This window comes from Periplaneta americana, chromosome 15, assembly GCF_040183065.1.
Source record: "Periplaneta americana isolate PAMFEO1 chromosome 15, P.americana_PAMFEO1_priV1, whole genome shotgun sequence".
Taxonomy (NCBI): Eukaryota; Metazoa; Arthropoda; class Insecta; order Blattodea; family Blattidae; genus Periplaneta; species Periplaneta americana.
The window spans coordinates 72,613,104-72,631,631 of record NC_091131.1 but is presented as its reverse complement, the minus strand read 5'-3'; the positions used below and the strand labels follow the sequence as shown (position 1 = coordinate 72,631,631).

Genomic DNA, 18,528 nt, shown 5'->3' with positions numbered 1-18,528 from the left:
AGAGACCATTTCGAATTGTAGCAACTCATATGTGAAATTTGCACAGGAGGATGATGATGGAAAAGGATAACTTTGGGATAACTCTTCCTTTACTATGATTTCATTATCGTTTCGTCATATCCATAAGAAGAAAAAATAATCACTTGGGTTCAACAGTTTGGCGTCAATACAGGAACCGTAAAGTAAACCAAAGAAATCTGATGCAATATGAAATGCAACGAACGCCAAAGGGAATCAAGCTTCCCATCTTATATCACCACTACCACCATTTCATACCGGTAATCAGATTTATTTAGCTTATGATTTATGAACGCGAAGCTATCGTCGCAAGTAGGCCTACAGTACTTTGTCTTAGATTTTCATTCCATAATTTCTGATGGCTGTAAATTAAGTATTTCCTATCTTTGTTTCGGCCGGTTGTATTTTATCCAAAGAATCTTCTAACTGCAGAGGTAATTCAACGTCATAATTCAACCAGGGTGAGAGAGGACAACAAAATGTTGCCTGGAACCCTTTATCAAGGCGTGTTCATTTACATACCGTATATCTACGACATGGAACCCACATCCTTACTTCCATGTCAAATCAAGCTAAGGATTATAGCCCTTTATAATCAACGTCCTCGGCCGAATATGAATCCGGGAACCTGGAATCCAACGGTCAGTACGGTAACCACTAGACCGCCGAGCACGATAACGTTGGTTTAGGAAGCTAAATTCCATAAACAGTTACATGTTGAACTATGAAAAGACTACAAATTACCACCGATACGTATTTTCAAAACCTCATACATAACAAGTTTGCATCAGCAGCAAACACTAGAACCTCGAAGAAATGTAGGGGTTTTTTTTTTTACATAAAGAACAATTTATTTACATACACATTAATAAACGCCATTCCTTTATCAACGAAACTGTAATATTAGTTTTTATAAACTTCTTTAAAAAGTTGGAGGACTTTCAAATCTTTACTTTTGGATAATTCTATGCATTAATCAATTTTGCACAAATTTACATGAAAAGCTAGTTATATTTTATTCATTTCCAACATTTTTGTCTATTTACAGAAATATACATTTAAAAATGACAATTAATGTTCGAATATAGCCTACTAGATCTTGCTTCATACGTTCGCTCACATGTAGCAGATGGGTTTACAGAACACCGACAATCCATTAACAATGAAGCACCCTTCGCTATCTACTCTATAGAGCGTTTCGAGTTAGGAAATACCATTGAATATATAAGCGTCTTCTTAGCGGACGTCCCACCTCTTTGTAATAGGGCAGACTCTTGTACCTTGAATCACTTTTCACATTTTATTTTTTTTTTTTTAATTTTGGGAAACGAAATTTTTTTAATGAAAAAAATGCTTGAAATAATTATTGAAGATTTCTTTACAACTTCCTAAAGGTATTTTTCTGTTTTACAGATCTATTAACAATGAAAAAAATAAAATGAATAACAATAAACGAAATATTTACTTTTGGTACCAAAAAAATTGTTTCGTCCACAGAACTCACACTTTGTAATAAATCAAACCGAAATTACGAGCAGAGCTACTTAGCGACTTTCTCTACAAACTATTTCAGTTTGAGTCGGTTAGGTAGCAGCAAAAATTAGAAACAAAAAAATGATCCAGGTACATTATGCTCAAAGTACAACAGTCTCTCCTATAACTAAAAAGTTATTTACACATTTTCTAACGTACATAAAATAACAGGAGTGAATCTAAATACTGTAACTAAGCATTGCTTCAAATATAAATGCTTTATACTGCTTATAAATAAACATATATTCGTTTATTTGTATTTCCAATAAACGAATAAATGGAATAGATTTACTTCTGTAATTTTACATGCGTTAGGAAATACGTAAACAATTTATTTTAGTTATTACAAAGGGGGGGGGATCTCCGCTAATAAGACATCTATATACCTAATGGTATTTTCTAAACTCCGAACGTACTATAGCCAGAGTGAAAAACACCTGGACAAAATTCGCAACGAGAAGTTGAAATAATTACACAGAATGGCCCATATAGTGTGTTACAAGTTAGTTTCTCTTCAATGGATCGATAAAACTAAATAATGCTTCTTCCAAATCTCATTAGAGGAGCGGAGGCCTTTCAAAGTGCGTCATGAACGGTATTCCATTGGGCCCCACTCTGGGGGCACAGGGCGCAATTTTGATATGTTGAATGATTCTGAATGGAATGATGGAGTATTTTTGGATATTCTGGTTCTCCTCAACAAATCGGGCAAAGCGAGAACCAGAATATAAAAAAATCCATATTCCATTCAAAATATCAAACCTGCCCCAGTGTCCCTTGAATGGGGAACAAAGAAATGCCGGCCATGATGCAATCTAAAATGTCCCCTATTTAATGAGATTTGAAAAAATCGGCATTTAGTTTTATGATCCATTTAAGAGAAACTAACTTTTTAACACTTCATGTGGGCCACCTTGTATATTATAAAATTACATTAATTTCTTTTACAAAAACGTTTCTCCGTTCATACCAAGTTCAGTGTCATGTCAGTTTATGCCACATTACACAAATATCATAAAAAAAATAGTCTAACATTTTTCATAGTGGATCGCAACTGATGGTTTTGATTCCAAATAAATACCATAATGTTTACTAAAATTAGACTATATTTTACTGAAATTATTATTTTCCATCGTTCGCGTATAAATTGACTATTAGATACTGAATATTCGTTCAACAAGTCCCAATTATGCACATAAAGAATGCCCAAATAACTCCTTCCGTATCAGAGATGGTGAAAACGTGTATTTTCGCGAAAATCTCGAAATCTAATAATATTCTCTCTATACTTTACATAATATAGAAATAAAAACGTATTTGTTATTAGATATACAGCAATGTTTTATTAAAATTAATATTTCAATACTTTCGCTTGCTGAAGCCACAAAGAACAAGGTCAACTTCCCATTCATAAGCCTATTACAAACAGCACCCTCTAAAAGAGCAAAACATTACACATACGGTATGATGAGTAACTGCATTTCAAGGCCTATCTGCAAATTTGATTCATTCATAACGCAGCTCTGTGACGAACAAGAGAATTCTATAGTCCGGGTCTTCTTACTTTATACTTAAGGGTGAAACCTAACCATTTCCTCCCTATTACTACATAATATAATACCGGTAGTGAATTACAGTGATTTTCTAGTTATCCGGTTGAATTTTCTTTCGCCAATTTCGTTTCGAATTCGGTACTGACAAATACTACATCTGTTATTTTGACAAAACATTCGAGATCAGGTAAATCACTTACAGTTTGCAATTAGTGAATAACTTTTTTGCAATACTTGAAAAAAAATGTAAAAAGTAATAATAAATCAAAATTTCATTTCTTAATTTTGCAATAGTTTAATTAATTCAAGTACCTAACACATGACGTGTTGCTATGTTACTGTCAAACTAGTACTGTACTTCAAAATTTTTCAAGAACTGTTGCCATGGCAATTAAGAAATGAAATTGTAAATTTTACTTTCACTGCCAAAAATAAAATAACTTACATATCAAGTTACTAACGAGTGTTGCTTAAAATTTGAACGCAATTAATAATGAATAACAACATTAATAAATAATACCGTAATAATTAATAAATATACATACATTTTGAAGTGGTATTTGGTTTTCGGAGTGTTTACTAATCATTTCATGTGGTCAAACAAAATTAGTTTTTACCTTAGATCTTATGAGTCGTAAACTGTTTAGTGAAACCAAAGAATTTCATGTTGCCAGACAAAACATATTTTAATATTAGATCAATCAATCACAAATAAATAGTGATCAATATTGTTTAAGTACGAAGCATTGTGATTTGACCTGCTGTAGTGAAATTGGTTAATAGTTGGCAACATTGAAAAGATGGCCATATTAGCTTCTTAGAAAATAATCTTACATGAATTCTACTGTATTTAATATTCACTGTTATGTAATCATACTGAATGCATTTTCCATAAACTGAAGCTAAGTCTTATTGTTTTGATGACCTTCAAGACAAAGTACTATCACACCAAACTGAAATTTATATACAAGTAACGTAAGTCATTAACTCACAACAATGCCCAATAATGCTCTCATACTCGCAAGTATTACAATAGCACTTCAATAGAGTTATTGACTGCTTTTGTTTCATATGGTACAGACTGAAGTGAGCAAATGTAATGCAAGGAATGTTCATTCATACACATATAAGTTTTTCATCATTATTTCTTTGTCTCATTATGTAACTGTAACATATAACGTAATAGATATAAAACAATACGAGAATTTCTGCTACAGGTAAGCTAAGATACCGAAGAAAAGATATTCAAACAGCATTACAACAGGTATTTTTATTACAAAATCATATCACAAAAACGTCAATTTGTATGAATTCATACAACCAGGTGTGTTCGGTTTGATAAACAATTTACTTCTATTTACAACTTTCATTATTTAACCGCCATTATTCTAGTTATGTATAGAGACCAAATCTACGAAATTCCATTCTTATAACACACTAAAACATTTAACATGTCTTTAGGTACTGTTAATACGACTTTCATATATGTGTTTTCAAATCACAACAGTGTTGAGCTATAATGCCAACTTTCATACAAGAGATATCCAAGTTAAAAAATTCCACGAGTCCAAGTAAAATTTTCTGGCGACAAAAATGGTTTGTAACATTTGACTTTCGAGGTAATTCCGTTTCTCCTGCAATTATCCTACTCTTTTTCCTCATTGACTATTATCCATAGACGAACGAAGTTCTATTACCAATGCAGTGTACCACTGACTTACTGATAGCAGATGCAACACATGTATGTAAGGTAGGCCTACTTATGAAGTTGGCCCAATGACCTTGGGGCAAATTCTACATAAAATGTTTGTGTATTTAGATAATGTTTTCAAAACACATTTATGGATGATTCAGTAATTAATTGTATTCATTTTATCATTCTGTTCTGCTGTAAACAAAAATTTATCTTGTCATCTCACAACATTCCATTTAGATTTTAGAGTATTCTGGATGTAGCCTAGTATTCTTATGGTAAAACACACACGAACACAAAAACAAACAGTGATCAACAAAGATATATGAACATACCATAATCTAAAGTTTGAAACTTATGTCGTCTGTTTAATCTGTTATTGTAAAGTTAAAATTAACAACGTTTCTTTGTATGTAGTTCATCATCACGTTGTTGTTTAGTCAATTGTCCGAAGACAGGTTTGAACCTCATAACGATAAAGAAACCCAGCATTTTCTTCGAATTGGATGTGGAAAACCTCAAAAAAAAAAAAAAAAAAAAAAAAAAAAAAAAAAAAAAAAAAAAAAAAAAACAACCAACCAGCCAACTTTCCCCAACCACTAGGCCTACTTTATAGCGGTGGAAATATTAATCTATGCAGATAAATTTGTCTGTCATTTAATGTAAATTAATTAATTATAATATAAATTATAAATAGATAGAAAATACATGCAGCCTATGCAAACGATGTCCTAATATGCATTATTTATTGAGGAATCAAACAGTTAGTTGCCCACAAAGATCACAAAGCGGAACAGTGTAAAATTTGTTGAAGTTGTCCTTGACACAAGGTCCTAGAGAAGTGTACAGGCTCTGGCAAAGCAGAATCAACAAGCTAATATTAGAACATTTCTTCATACTGCAATTCATGATATATCCAACTACAATTAACTAAAACTTTAGTAAAAGTGGCTTATAATAGTATAAACATTATAAAGACCAGTATAGAAATTGTGAATATGGGACTACCATTATTTATTTTCCTCACTGTACCAATTATAGCAGTTATTTAGCACTCAAGATAAATAGGATGATTGTGAATATTAAACTGTTATTGGCAGACAGCTGCTGTGATATGCAACATCATAATGTGCCATCATGTATGTGAAGACACAAAGACCAATCACGAAACTTCAGTTGGAAATACAGTTAAAGGTGCCTGACGTCGAGAATACTATTTAAAATGTAACACTACATGACATAACAGTTGTTAAATTCGTTACAAATTTATACTGTATTCTACGATGCTCTATTCTGTTCTAAATTAAAGTACATCCACAATCTGTTTCATGACAGACCAATTTACATCTAATTCATATCGTACTGTTGAATATATACAATTTTTTTCACGTTATTTTAATGAAATGCTGTTTTAAAGTAGCCACAAACGTGGCTCAGACCTCAATTTACAATCATTATCAAATGTTTCTCAGCCCTATGTTGGTACATTACAATAGTTTTACGTTCACAATTAACAAGTCAATACAACAAAATCTGCACTCCTTAATCACAATTTATGAATACGTATTTATGGGTATATATGACAGCTTTGTAATACAGATTTCTACATTTCTGATACATAATTTTGATTAGAAAGCTTACGTTTGTGTGAAGCTTCTTTGAAACAACACCTGTGAGAGATTCAGCCATTTCATACAAATGTCAACCTTAGTGGGGAGGAATGAAAGAATTTATTTTTTTAATATCTTCTTAAATTAATTTAAATTAATGTCAACTTGCATGAATCATTGTTTTAGTTTGTAATTCTTAATCAATAAATGAAAAATTCTGACTTGTACTTTAGGTAAATATACTCTGTGAATGCAGTTCACATGTTTGGCTAATTCAGCAACCCCTCTACATTATACAGAATCAGCTGGTGAAAAGTAACATATGTTCCTACAGAAAGGGAGACTATAACTTATATACCTGTGCAAGTAATTTTGTTCTGCTGAGTCTTAAAAGATTGTTATTAAATGTTATAAAATGTATTGTTTGTGTGTTCCACTCGTTACAATAAAAGTATCAAAGTTTTAATAGGCCTATTTACAAAATGAGTGGGCACAAAATCATGCAACTTTCATAAAAGTAAGATTATGTCGTTGAGTTAAAGGTTTACATTAAGAAAACTATTATGCAACATTATTTATTGTGCCACTGTCATACATCTATGACACAGTGCATGAAGATAGGCCACTAGAGGGAACCCAAGAGGTGGAATGCAAACTGAGAGGATTCTATCCGACATCGGGATGGGAATCCGATGTGGCTTAGTGGATAGAACATCAGCACGTACAGCTGAAAACCCGGGTTCAAATCCGGTGCCGGAGAGAATTTTTTTCTGTTCCACTCTTCCACCATCATATGATGACGCAGAAATTCTGCACTGAAATATCATAGGGTGCTTCGGTAAATCGTAATATATTTATAGGTTTTTTAAAGTGTAATGGGCAAGACATCATACTTTGTAATGAATGGAACACATATGGTACATAATTTTCATCATATATGTGTACTAAGACATACAGGATATGAACCAATGGCAGGCTTATGTGAGGGCGGCAATGAACCTTCGGGTTCCTTAAAAGCCATTAAGTAAGTAAGACATACACTGGTTTTCAGACAAACAATGTAGTCTCAACAATTCCCTAATAGAATGGCTAAACCTAGGGCTAAGAAAAAAAAAATGAAGAATCCCAAATACTCGTATATTTGCAAAATGAGCGAGAACGAGATGCTAAGAGGAGAAAAGCTGTCAAGAATTTGTGAAGTATTGATGAAGCCTTCAAGAAAAATGCAGAACGAAAACGAAGAGCTAAGAAAGAAAATCCAGAGAGAGAAAAAGTACATTCAGTTCAACCTGAAAACAACACATCATCGGCCATCAGGTCAGAGTTATAGTGAAGTCTATACTGATTCATCAGAAGAAGATGATAGTCACCAAACCACCTTACCTAGGCATAGCATCGCAATTAAACCAACTCCTGAACAAATTTAAGCTGGTTGTTATGTAATCGTTGCCAGTAATCTAAAGAATGCTAAAGATTTCCTCCTTTCCAAAAAAAATTGGTGGGCATAATATGAAGAAGTCAACCATGAAAAACAACTGCAATGACTCCAGACTGTTTCTTCTAGATGATAGTGAGGCCTATATCACAGTCTAGTACATACAGTCACGAAGCTCAATATGTAGGGAATATGCATCCATAGATAGTTGCTAACCACTAGGATCGCTACTATCACCTCATCACAGACAATGCGAAATAGTACCAGCACAGTTATTGTTCCTAGTACCCTCAACAACTCAAGCTTCGTGACTGTATATACTAGACTGTGCCTACATCTCAATATGCAGGCCGATGTGGTATCAACAATATTAAAACATATTTCAGAGAGGGGAATTTTCTTTCCCTGGTTGGGAAAGAACACATTATTATTATTATTATTATTATTATTATTATTATTATTATCAGTATGTTATTTTTATTACTATTATTATTAATTACATACAGAAAGAATATTTAGTGCATATCTGAGAGAATATCTCGCTGCTTTATCCACGTCAGAAGCCTAATAAGACTGAGATTCGGTTCGGATTAAATTCAACGTCATTCGACAATTATCTCATGCTACACATTTCTACACTACGCTATACATTCTAATGTAAGCAGAAAAAAACAGTAAAACCGAATTACAATTATGACTCGGAAGTTCACTTCTTGTGTACATATAACAACAATAATAAGAATAAAAGGACATCACATTTTCTAATTAAAAGGTAACTTACTTTTATTCTCCCTCCACTGTCTATTATGGAACAGAACTGAAGTCAAGTCACAGAAAACGCTGTATGTTATCATTACGTAACTAACTGCTGGCAGAGTTTGTCAAGTTGTGACGAACGAGAATGATTTCTGTCCAACTACCAAGCATTAGAAGCAAACATGATTTTTTTTTTTCGTTTTTTAGCTAGTGATGAGTACTTTACTGTTCGTCATTCACTCATATGAAGCCAGTTCTTACCTCAAAAGCCAGAAGAAAGTCCAAAATCTCCACTTTTGAGATATGGTGAGATGTGAGATGAATGTTCCAACCTTTCTAAACAATATGTCAAAGTGATATGAAACGTGGTATTAATTATTTAATTTAAATGGCAGCAACTGAATTTAAATACATGTGGCCTGCTTCCTTTTGCCAACAATCAATAGATAAGTTTTCACAAACCTTTGACACATATTTACCTCGAATATCGAAAAATATACGCAACTATCCATCCCTGCAATTCGGGAGCACCAACATCAAAACAAGCATAAAATCCGACCATAACCTAAAAAAATCATATTTTAGTGCTTATTTCCTTTTGCCTTCTAACGCAAGAGTTGTGTAGACCAATTTATCTACAGAGTCGTCCAGCACTAACAGCCGAATATGAACGCGAATTCAGTTGAAGTTAGCTCTAGACGCAAGTGTCGTTGTCCAGAGTGCGCCATGGCAGACTGGTCTACCCTATACCCGCGATGAGATAAGACGATGACGAGATTTGTTGATGTTGTCAGCACGTCACATGGGAATTGGATTTCCCGGAGGAAACCCGTGTTAACCTGGACTACGGGCTTGTCCAATGCCGGGGATCGAACCCGGGGCCAAGGATTATGAGTCCAGCGCTCTAGTCACTGGACCACCTTGGTAGCTCAAAATCTGCAAGTATAATTTAACAAATTTATGAAATAGTTCTAAAAAGATCCAACATACATCACTCCATCTCAAATATTAATTGTTGATAAAAAGAAGTCTGGCAGCACTTTAGTTTCAGATGCAGATATGTTACAATAGTCTTCGCAAGAGGAGGTTTCTGATTACAAGAGTTCTCTAAATTTTTTAATGTAATAATTCAATCAGATTGTTCAATTTGTCGTTTCTTCTTGTACCCTGAACCTGATATTAACTTTGCTGTATATGAAAGACGGGCTTGAATGTGTCTATTAATAAGTCAGAAGGCAACGTGACTAAAGAAACCGGTAGAGGGGAGAAACCAATACAGGTAGCCTAATACTGTATAAGTTTACAGTTAGTTGTATAACTTTTATCTACTGTGACTTAGAACCCACTTTCTCATGATTAAACATGTTTATGTTAACGCATGAATGAGCTTCTTAGTATATACAACAGTTCAGACATGACCATAGGGCATAGGTGTTTGTATATTTTTAACATGACATCGTACCTATTTCACTCTTAAGTTGAGTCAACGCTGTGTCCATCTTCTGTTATCAGGGGCTTACGGTAAATCCTAACACAGATAATTAAAAACTCTTAACAAATTATAGATACGACTTCGACACTTGAGCACTCTCAATGGCTGCGAACATTAAGTTTCATACCCGATTTTTCTAGAGTTTGCCGTAGTATCGTGTTCATATAATAATAATAATAATAATAATAATAATAATAATATAAGAACACATTAAACAATTTATTATAGCCACACATGATTTAACTTGATTTTAAAAAACTCTACAATGACATAAATTTAAAAGTTATTACTAGCTCTACATAGACCTAAATACAGTATTGACAGTCTGGTCTTTCTCTAAAGTAGGGCCTAACTCTTAATATTTCACTCGATGTATGACAATCTAAAATTATCTAAACAGTGGTGATTTAACTCTCAAATGAGAAATGAGAAGAGAGAATTTCGGTATGTAGCGCTTATTGTGAGCATGAACTTTCACTCATTTCACTAAGTATTTTACCCTTAAAAATTCCCTCAAGTTCAATAAATACACATAAAGAGGTAAAATCAATTCCATTATGGGCCAAATCGGCCCAGAGGGTGGCAGGAAATTAATATTCCCATCTTTACAGACAATCTGTTTTAATATCAGAAGAAATGTCAGTCCTACGTCCACCTTTACCCCCAAGATGTCACTGGTACTCATTTTTGTTAAAGACTGTGTAAACCCCTAGGGCCATAGTGCGACCGGAAGTATTAGATGGAGAAAATCCATGACCTCACTGGGAATCGAACCCGCGACCTTCCAGCTTTGCAGCGTTACGCCTAAACCGCGATGCTACTACCCCTTCCCTCACATGGGCTTAAAGAGTCCGGCATGTATAATGTTATTTTTCTTCCAACAGGAAGTCTGAATAATTGTAAGGATATATTTAAATGACTGCTCCAAAAATAGTAGACTCTTTCTTTATTGAAGCAAGTACTGCTTCTCTACTATTAGCTGATTCTAAATAGGTTTAAATAATGTTATTATAATATAAAAGTAGGAATTGAACTATTTTGGCATATCTGTATACTCACTTCTTTACTATTAGCAGATTCTAAACAGGTTTAAATATTGTTATTTTAATATAAAAGTATGAATTTAACTATTTTGGCACATCAGTACTAAAATCATCGTGACAACAGATTTCAATGGTTCAGTACAAGTAGTCCTTTGATTACTGTTTTCCTCTCAAAGACAGAACTTGAAAAAAATTTGAAAGTATTAATTTTGAAATTAGTGCTGACATAATCTGCAGATCCATCAGTAAAAAGTCCTTGCAATGAACTTACCCATACATCAAAAACTAGTCACGTCCAAACAATTTTTGGTTAATTATTTTTATTATCTTAGTTAACATCCATACTGTCACACACATGCCCAAAAACAAAACAGACACACATGTCAACCATTCCGAAGTTTACAAATGCTAAGATTACCCCAAAATATTTTTGTTAAAATTTAAAAATAATACTTTTCATGTACTACTAAAAAGAAAAAAAAAAAAAGGCTTTCAAGAATCATATTTTTCAACTCTTGTAAGGGGGAAGTCAAGTATAAAATAAACAATGATACAAGGAAAAATACAGAATAATACAAGGAAGAAGTTTTATCAAGATTTATCTACATGAAACTAAATTCCTCTTCTAATATACAAGACTGTAGTTGGACACCAGTATGGTAATTAACAGACTACACACCTCATTACATTCCTATAACCAATCAGCTCAAAACTTTTCATCGAACTTAAGTATTTTCGTTAAAATTGATGTTATCAAAACATGAAATATTCAGTTTGATGTTGGAAACAATGTTATGTAAAACAGTATTAGTGTTGTACGCTCTTGAAATGAATCCAACCTTACAATACATGCCATTATGTAAATTATTTCTGGATCGGTGATTGTAAGAACCTGTTGAAATCTTATTTTTCAGTTCCTCTGGACTCTTTGAGTTTCTATTATGTACGTTGATAATCTCTGCATCCTTGCAACTAATGAAAATTTAAAACATTGACACTAGGTACTTTGATTTCAATGCTCAAGAAAATATTTTTATGAATCATTTTTGCAAAGATTTTATTGCTAATTGATGCATAAGTCTTTCAATCTCAATCATAACAATTTCTCAATTCAGAACCTAATACTGTATTAGTTTTTTTTTTTTTAAGAATTTTCAGCAAAAAACGACTCCAAATTGATTGTCAAGTATGGTCAAGAAATATCATTACACTGTGTTTAAACTAACCAAAAGCATTACAAACTGACCAATAACATGGATGACCGAGTTACTTAGATATTGTGACAAAATCAAATGAATTTTCTTTATACACAAAGAAAGCAATAACTGCAAACACTATAAAGCCATGGTTGTTTGAATTGTATTTCTAAATGAGGAACAGATTACATTAAATGTACCGGTATTGGTTATAGAGCCTTTAAAGAATTTGAGAAACACCTATCAATGTTACATTCAGACTATGGTCAGTTGCAAATTGAATCAACACCCACAAAATATGGTATGAAAATGTCCAAAACAAAAATGACTGAAGTAATGAACCAGTATTTTCTCCTGAACATCTTTAAAAAATACAGAATACTATTGTTATAGAAAAATGTTTCTACTTCACACATGTAAGTTATAACAACATCTCAGGACATAGGCTGTTAGCCTATATGAAAAGCACAAAATTTGAGTTGGTGGGCCTAGGGTGAACATAAATATGTACCAATTAATCGGGACTGACCCGTTTTTAGGACAAACAAATTTGTTCAGATTTTTTTCTTTAGAAAATTACCTCTTATCCCGATTTTTAATGACAAAGTGTAAAAGCCTGAGAATTTTATTTCTCTCAATATCAAACAATACTGTTTAATCGTTAAACAGTAGTGAGTAAATCAGTGAAAATGTTTCAGAAAGCTGTGTTTGTATTTTATGATATTGTAGTTGAATATTTAACTTCTTTGTGAGAAGAGTTCGGGGCAGAAGAAGATATCAGATGATAGACGACATTAAGATATGTTAATCATATGAGGAGACAAAGAGGAAGGCAGAAAATAGGAAAGATTGTAGAATGCTGGGTTTGCAGTGAAAGACCTGACCATGGACAGAACATGTATGTATGTATGTATGTATGTATGTATGTATGATACCATAACTTCATATTTTCATGGATGTTGCTGAAAAACATCAAATTGGTCAGAAGTTGGGAGACTGTTAGATGACTGAAATATAAATATATTAACTTATATTGTTGTTGGTGACTTCATTATTTAATGAAATAATTCATATCCTGTCATTTGTGCAAAATAAAATTTAAACTAATAAGGAACGCTGGGATGAGCTAATAGCTCGTGAAAAATTGTGTCTTTTTTTTTTAATTCTTGCCATACTGATTCAGTGATTTCCTAAACATAGCACAATATTAACTCTCAACCAGTACACTATGCCAATACAGAGAGGGGTTTTAGGTCTTCAAAGTGGAGGTATGACAGAAACATGTTCAATACCAGGAGCATTAATTGTGTTTTGTTCACTTGTTTCAACTTTAGGAAGTTTAGTTGTGACTTTCATAGTAATTTATTTGATAAACCAGACACAGTAGAAAGACTGTGTTTTGACACATTTTTCTTTCTGATTACATTCTATATATACCAACTATACAATTATTTGATCATTACATAATACTTTTTTCATTGTAACTACATACATATTTTCATTACACAGCACTTTTTATTGTAAAATTATTTGTTAATTCCATAATAGTGTTCAATACATTCTAAAATGAACTTCTGCAAGACATTTTTTGAAGGGAGTAATAATAAATGTTCTACTTTTGGCTGATGCAATTACGGTCACCCTAGAAGAGACATCTGATGGGCACTGTATCTCTTTAAACACACACAGCATGGACTATATGATGACAACTCCAAGTAGATAGCCTACACTTTGAGGTTAGGAGAAACACCAAGCATGTACTTTATGACTTATTTATTAATCACCTTAAGATAATTTTTGGTATCGTGTGAAGTCCAGAACACAGAATACCATTAGATTCACAAAATGATCAAAATTTCAATATTGTTCACTTAATACGCCCTTTTGATGTAAAAGAGATAAGCACAATGGACCCAGTGGGACGTAAGTTAAGTGTTCAGGGCTGATCAAACCTGTCTCAACTCATATAGGCCTAACGGAAACATATAAATGCATTTAAACCATTAAGATACAAATATTTTATAAACTATGTTTAAGAAACTTTTTAAATACAAAAATTTTGCACTGCAGTCTTTAATAAAACTGTAGTTATTGGTACTGCACATCAAGAATTACTTAGTACAGTACTTCCAAAATTTATCTTATATAGCAATATAATGGTATATGTATAAACATTAAAATTATAATAACGTGGAGATATATGTATCTTTAGGAGAGGCTATTATTTATTACCAACAAGATTGGTTAAGTAACAAGCGTCTGAACAATTTTTCATAACTTTGTTAAGCAAAAATAAGAAAAATTTAGAGAAATAAAAGTTAGGACAGCAAAGACTAGGCTAGGAACAACAAATAAAAAGAAAAAAGAAAAGAGAAGGAAAGCGAAGTAAACGAAAGAAAAATGAGGTTGAAAGAATACAAACTGAGTGCAAATAATAGTTCATGTATAATAGACTACCTTCAGATGGAAATATCCATCGATTTTGCCTTTCTTTTAAAAGACGTTTTGATGAGAATTCCATTAATTAAATGAATCATATTTAATAAGTAATAACAAACTTCTAACTTCACTCCTACCATGACACTAAACAAGAACTTCAATGATGATAATTTTCTGAAAATGTAAACAAGTGTAGGTCTTTCATGAAAACTATTCCACACATTTTAAAAATGTAAAGCTGATAGAAACAGTTTAAATCCTTCATGCTCTCTATTTGACACAGTCTTTTCTATGATTATAAAATATGAACTGCGATTTAGCTATGACACACTGCCTCTAATTGAAAAAAGTGTACCTTTATTCCTAAAACACTTAAAATCTCTGCCTCTGGATATTTATTTACTAGAATTCCCATAATTCAACACTGGTCTAGGATTATCTGTTTAGGTCCATAATTCAATCCATCGACTGAAGTTCTAATCAAGGGATTGTAACTTCTTATAGGCCTAAAGTATTTTAACACATTTAGTTATAAATTTGTTATTTAATTCTGCAATTGTCATTTCATTCATATTGAAAAAATACAATTATATAAAACTTCTCTGATAATGAACAGTTCATAATTATGTCATGCACCGTAATTTCAATTTTATATTTTCACAATATTCCTAGTATAGAAGTTGTAAAGAGCAGCAGAAGTTAATATGAGTTGACATAGGACTGGAAGTACTTTTAACTAAAAAACAACCTTTTAGATTCTCCCATACACACATTACATTGAATTCTTTATACATATAAATACGCTTTGATAAATTTTAATAAAGTGAAACTTAACAACCACCAATATTTCGTTAAGATATTGAAGGGAATAAATCGTAGGTTACTTACTAGAAACTATAAATGTATCCTATTATAATTTACTGTAGCTTAACTGTACTGTTAGTAGGCCTAGTTAAAAATAACTCATCCAAAAATGAATACAACACCCTCTACTTTCTCCACATAGGCCTAAAGAATAACCGATAAGAAGTAGAACAAATAGAACTACTTGTAAAAACACAGGGAATTTGTAATTCACAAATAATTAAATTCGCCAAGTACCGGTACAGAGAAAAAGTTGAATAGACTATATACATAATTATGTATCTTTCATTTTTATTCACACGTATCTTATTCGCGCAAAACTGAATATTTTGTTCTGTGCAGTATTGAATTACAGTTTTTTTGTTTCCTAGTGCGAAAAAAGAAGTTCATTGCAAAGAAAATCAATCCACTTTATAATATGGTAGCTCAGTTGTAGGTGACAACTATAACTTTACTTTTACTGAATAATGAATAAATAGTCAGTGTTGTCATTAACTTACAAACATTACATTAAAAGTTACATGTATTCCTACAGATGTAATGTAAGAATCTGATTAAAGTCTTCCATGAACATGTCTTGAAAAAGGCCTAAATTATATTAAATTTATCTGTAGTTCAACACACTTTTACGGTGATGCTTTGAGTAATTTCAAAATTAAAAAACAATATGAAGAATGCAGGCCTAAAATACTTTCAAATGTTTTACAATTTTACATTCTTAGCTTCAAATTTGTCACTGATGTGAGATGTCTTTTCATAAAAAAGAAGGAATTATGTTCCTATGAACACTTTCCAATTCAACGGTTCAGGTTCACATAAAAAAATCCTAATTGTTGTCACCTTTAACACATTTTTCCATGGTAATCCTTTGTCATAATCAATACTGTAGCTTAGTTGAAAGCCAGTACTTCAAAACTGAAACTAGCCAACACTATTTTTAATGATCTGTTATACTCTGGAGTGTAGAGGAGTGGAGGTTGATTCCATTCCTTTCAGACCACACACATAGATGGGAACCCCACATAGATTACGTATGTTATTCTATTTTAAATTGTCAATAAATTATTGTTACATTTCAAAGTTATGTCTGATGTATGAAATTAGTTTACTGTATATGAATGCATAATTTCACAAAAACGAAATAAGAGTGTGAAATAACACCTTTTAGTTTTCATTATGAGATTTCGCAAAAGAAAACCGAGATATGAGATGCATAAAATAGAAACCTATGAATTCGGCAACGTTAATCATTCAGATCACTGTCACAACAAAAACCGAAAAATTGACGTGGTCTTTCAACTAATGAAATGAAATAATACATAATTATTATCTAAACTCACTTTTGATAAGAATGTTGCCTACATGCTGTTTAAAAACAAACTCTGATAAAGTAAGAAAACAGCGCAACTAAATTATTCGATTTCCTCATTGTAACCTACGTACAAATCTACCACGAAACATTACCCAGAGGCATATTTGATTCGGACTTGTCAGCAAACCTTATAAAAGGCTGCGCAATCTCCATGAACCGTTCTGCACAACCAGGACCCAGCTGTAACACATGGCGACCTCCCAGCTGATTGCAGCAGTAATAATAACAACAAAGAGCTTCAAATCAGATCAATTCAAATTCCGAAGCAATGTTACTGCACAGCGTATATACACTACGCTTTTCTAATAAGAAATTATTTAAAATCTCTGATGACGATCCGAAACGTTTTTAAATGTGTAATTAAACAATCTTCGATCAAAATTTCTGAGTTATGACAGCTCAATCCGTGTCAATTCATTACTGCCTGAATGTCACTCATGATTCTATTATGCATAAAAAATCTGAACGAAACTAATTTCTTGTGCAGGTATGACTAAATGACACTATAATAACAAGATATTTTATATTAATTATATAAATAACATGTAAACATGCAAGATGGCTGATCCACTATTGTCACAACACACAAAGGAACAAAGAACTACATTAAATTAACAGACACTAACCTCCATATGCACTTCCTTCTATATTAACAGATTCTACGTAGTTTTAAAACATATGTACCTAAACTTCAAAGTCCAACACTTTAAAATAGCTGCAATATCACTAAAAACGTAATACGAAATTCACTACGCATCTCACTAACATAGAAGTCTGGTTCGATTTATTTTGCATCGTCTGCGAGCTACGGTTTCTGCGCAGCTGTTAATGCGCATTGGTAAGTACTGTCTGTTCAAGAACTTTGCACATCCAGATAAATATTGTTTTGATAATTCTGCAATGCTGCAGTTTAACACACAACATTCAATAACACTTCTGTGCTGTTTACAGTCAAGAGAAGGACGTACGACTATTCCACTAGCAATGCCACTCTATTTAGTAATGAACCTGCTTATAACGAACTCTCTTGCCTTCTGGAGCCGAGTGTAACATGTATGGGTACAGTACAGAGTTGGTTGAGGATCTAGGTTCACTTATCCTTTTGTTCCAGTAGACCGTGAAGTCTCCAGAAAAGAAAGTCTAGCAATCTTATTTGATAACATGTTTCCCAGTGAATTAATAATTACGACTTCCTTACAGGTGGAACAAAGTCTGGAAACTCAATATTCAGGACGCAGTATTGTCATACGGATCAACTTCACTGGCTACGCGATTGCGTAGTTGCATTTCTATATATTCTTAACATATGTAGCGTACGTAATTACGTACAATAACAAACAAGACTGCGATAACATGGATTTTTGTTTCATATCATGATAACAGTATCAACGTCAAGATTTCCGATAAATTGATTTAAGTTTATATGAACTGACTAATTCTTGCAAACTGAATACACCGGGCTAAAATAGTACATATTGTAACTACTCTACGTGTGGTACAGATGCATTGTTGTAACAGAATCAA

At 32.6% G+C, this 18,528-nt stretch overlaps 1 protein-coding gene across 1 annotated transcript in view; it reads right to left on the bottom strand.

Annotated features, from left to right (window-relative positions):
- Ypel (Yippee-like) overlaps nucleotides 1-18,032 on the bottom strand; it is a 291,165-nt gene extending 273,133 nt beyond the window's left edge. Inside the window, exon 1 of the mRNA XM_069847670.1 lies at nucleotides 17,631-18,032. The gene's annotated coding sequence lies outside the window, so the exon portion shown is untranslated. The remainder of the gene's footprint in view (nucleotides 1-17,630) is intronic.
- Nucleotides 18,033-18,528: the final 496 nt, after the last annotated feature.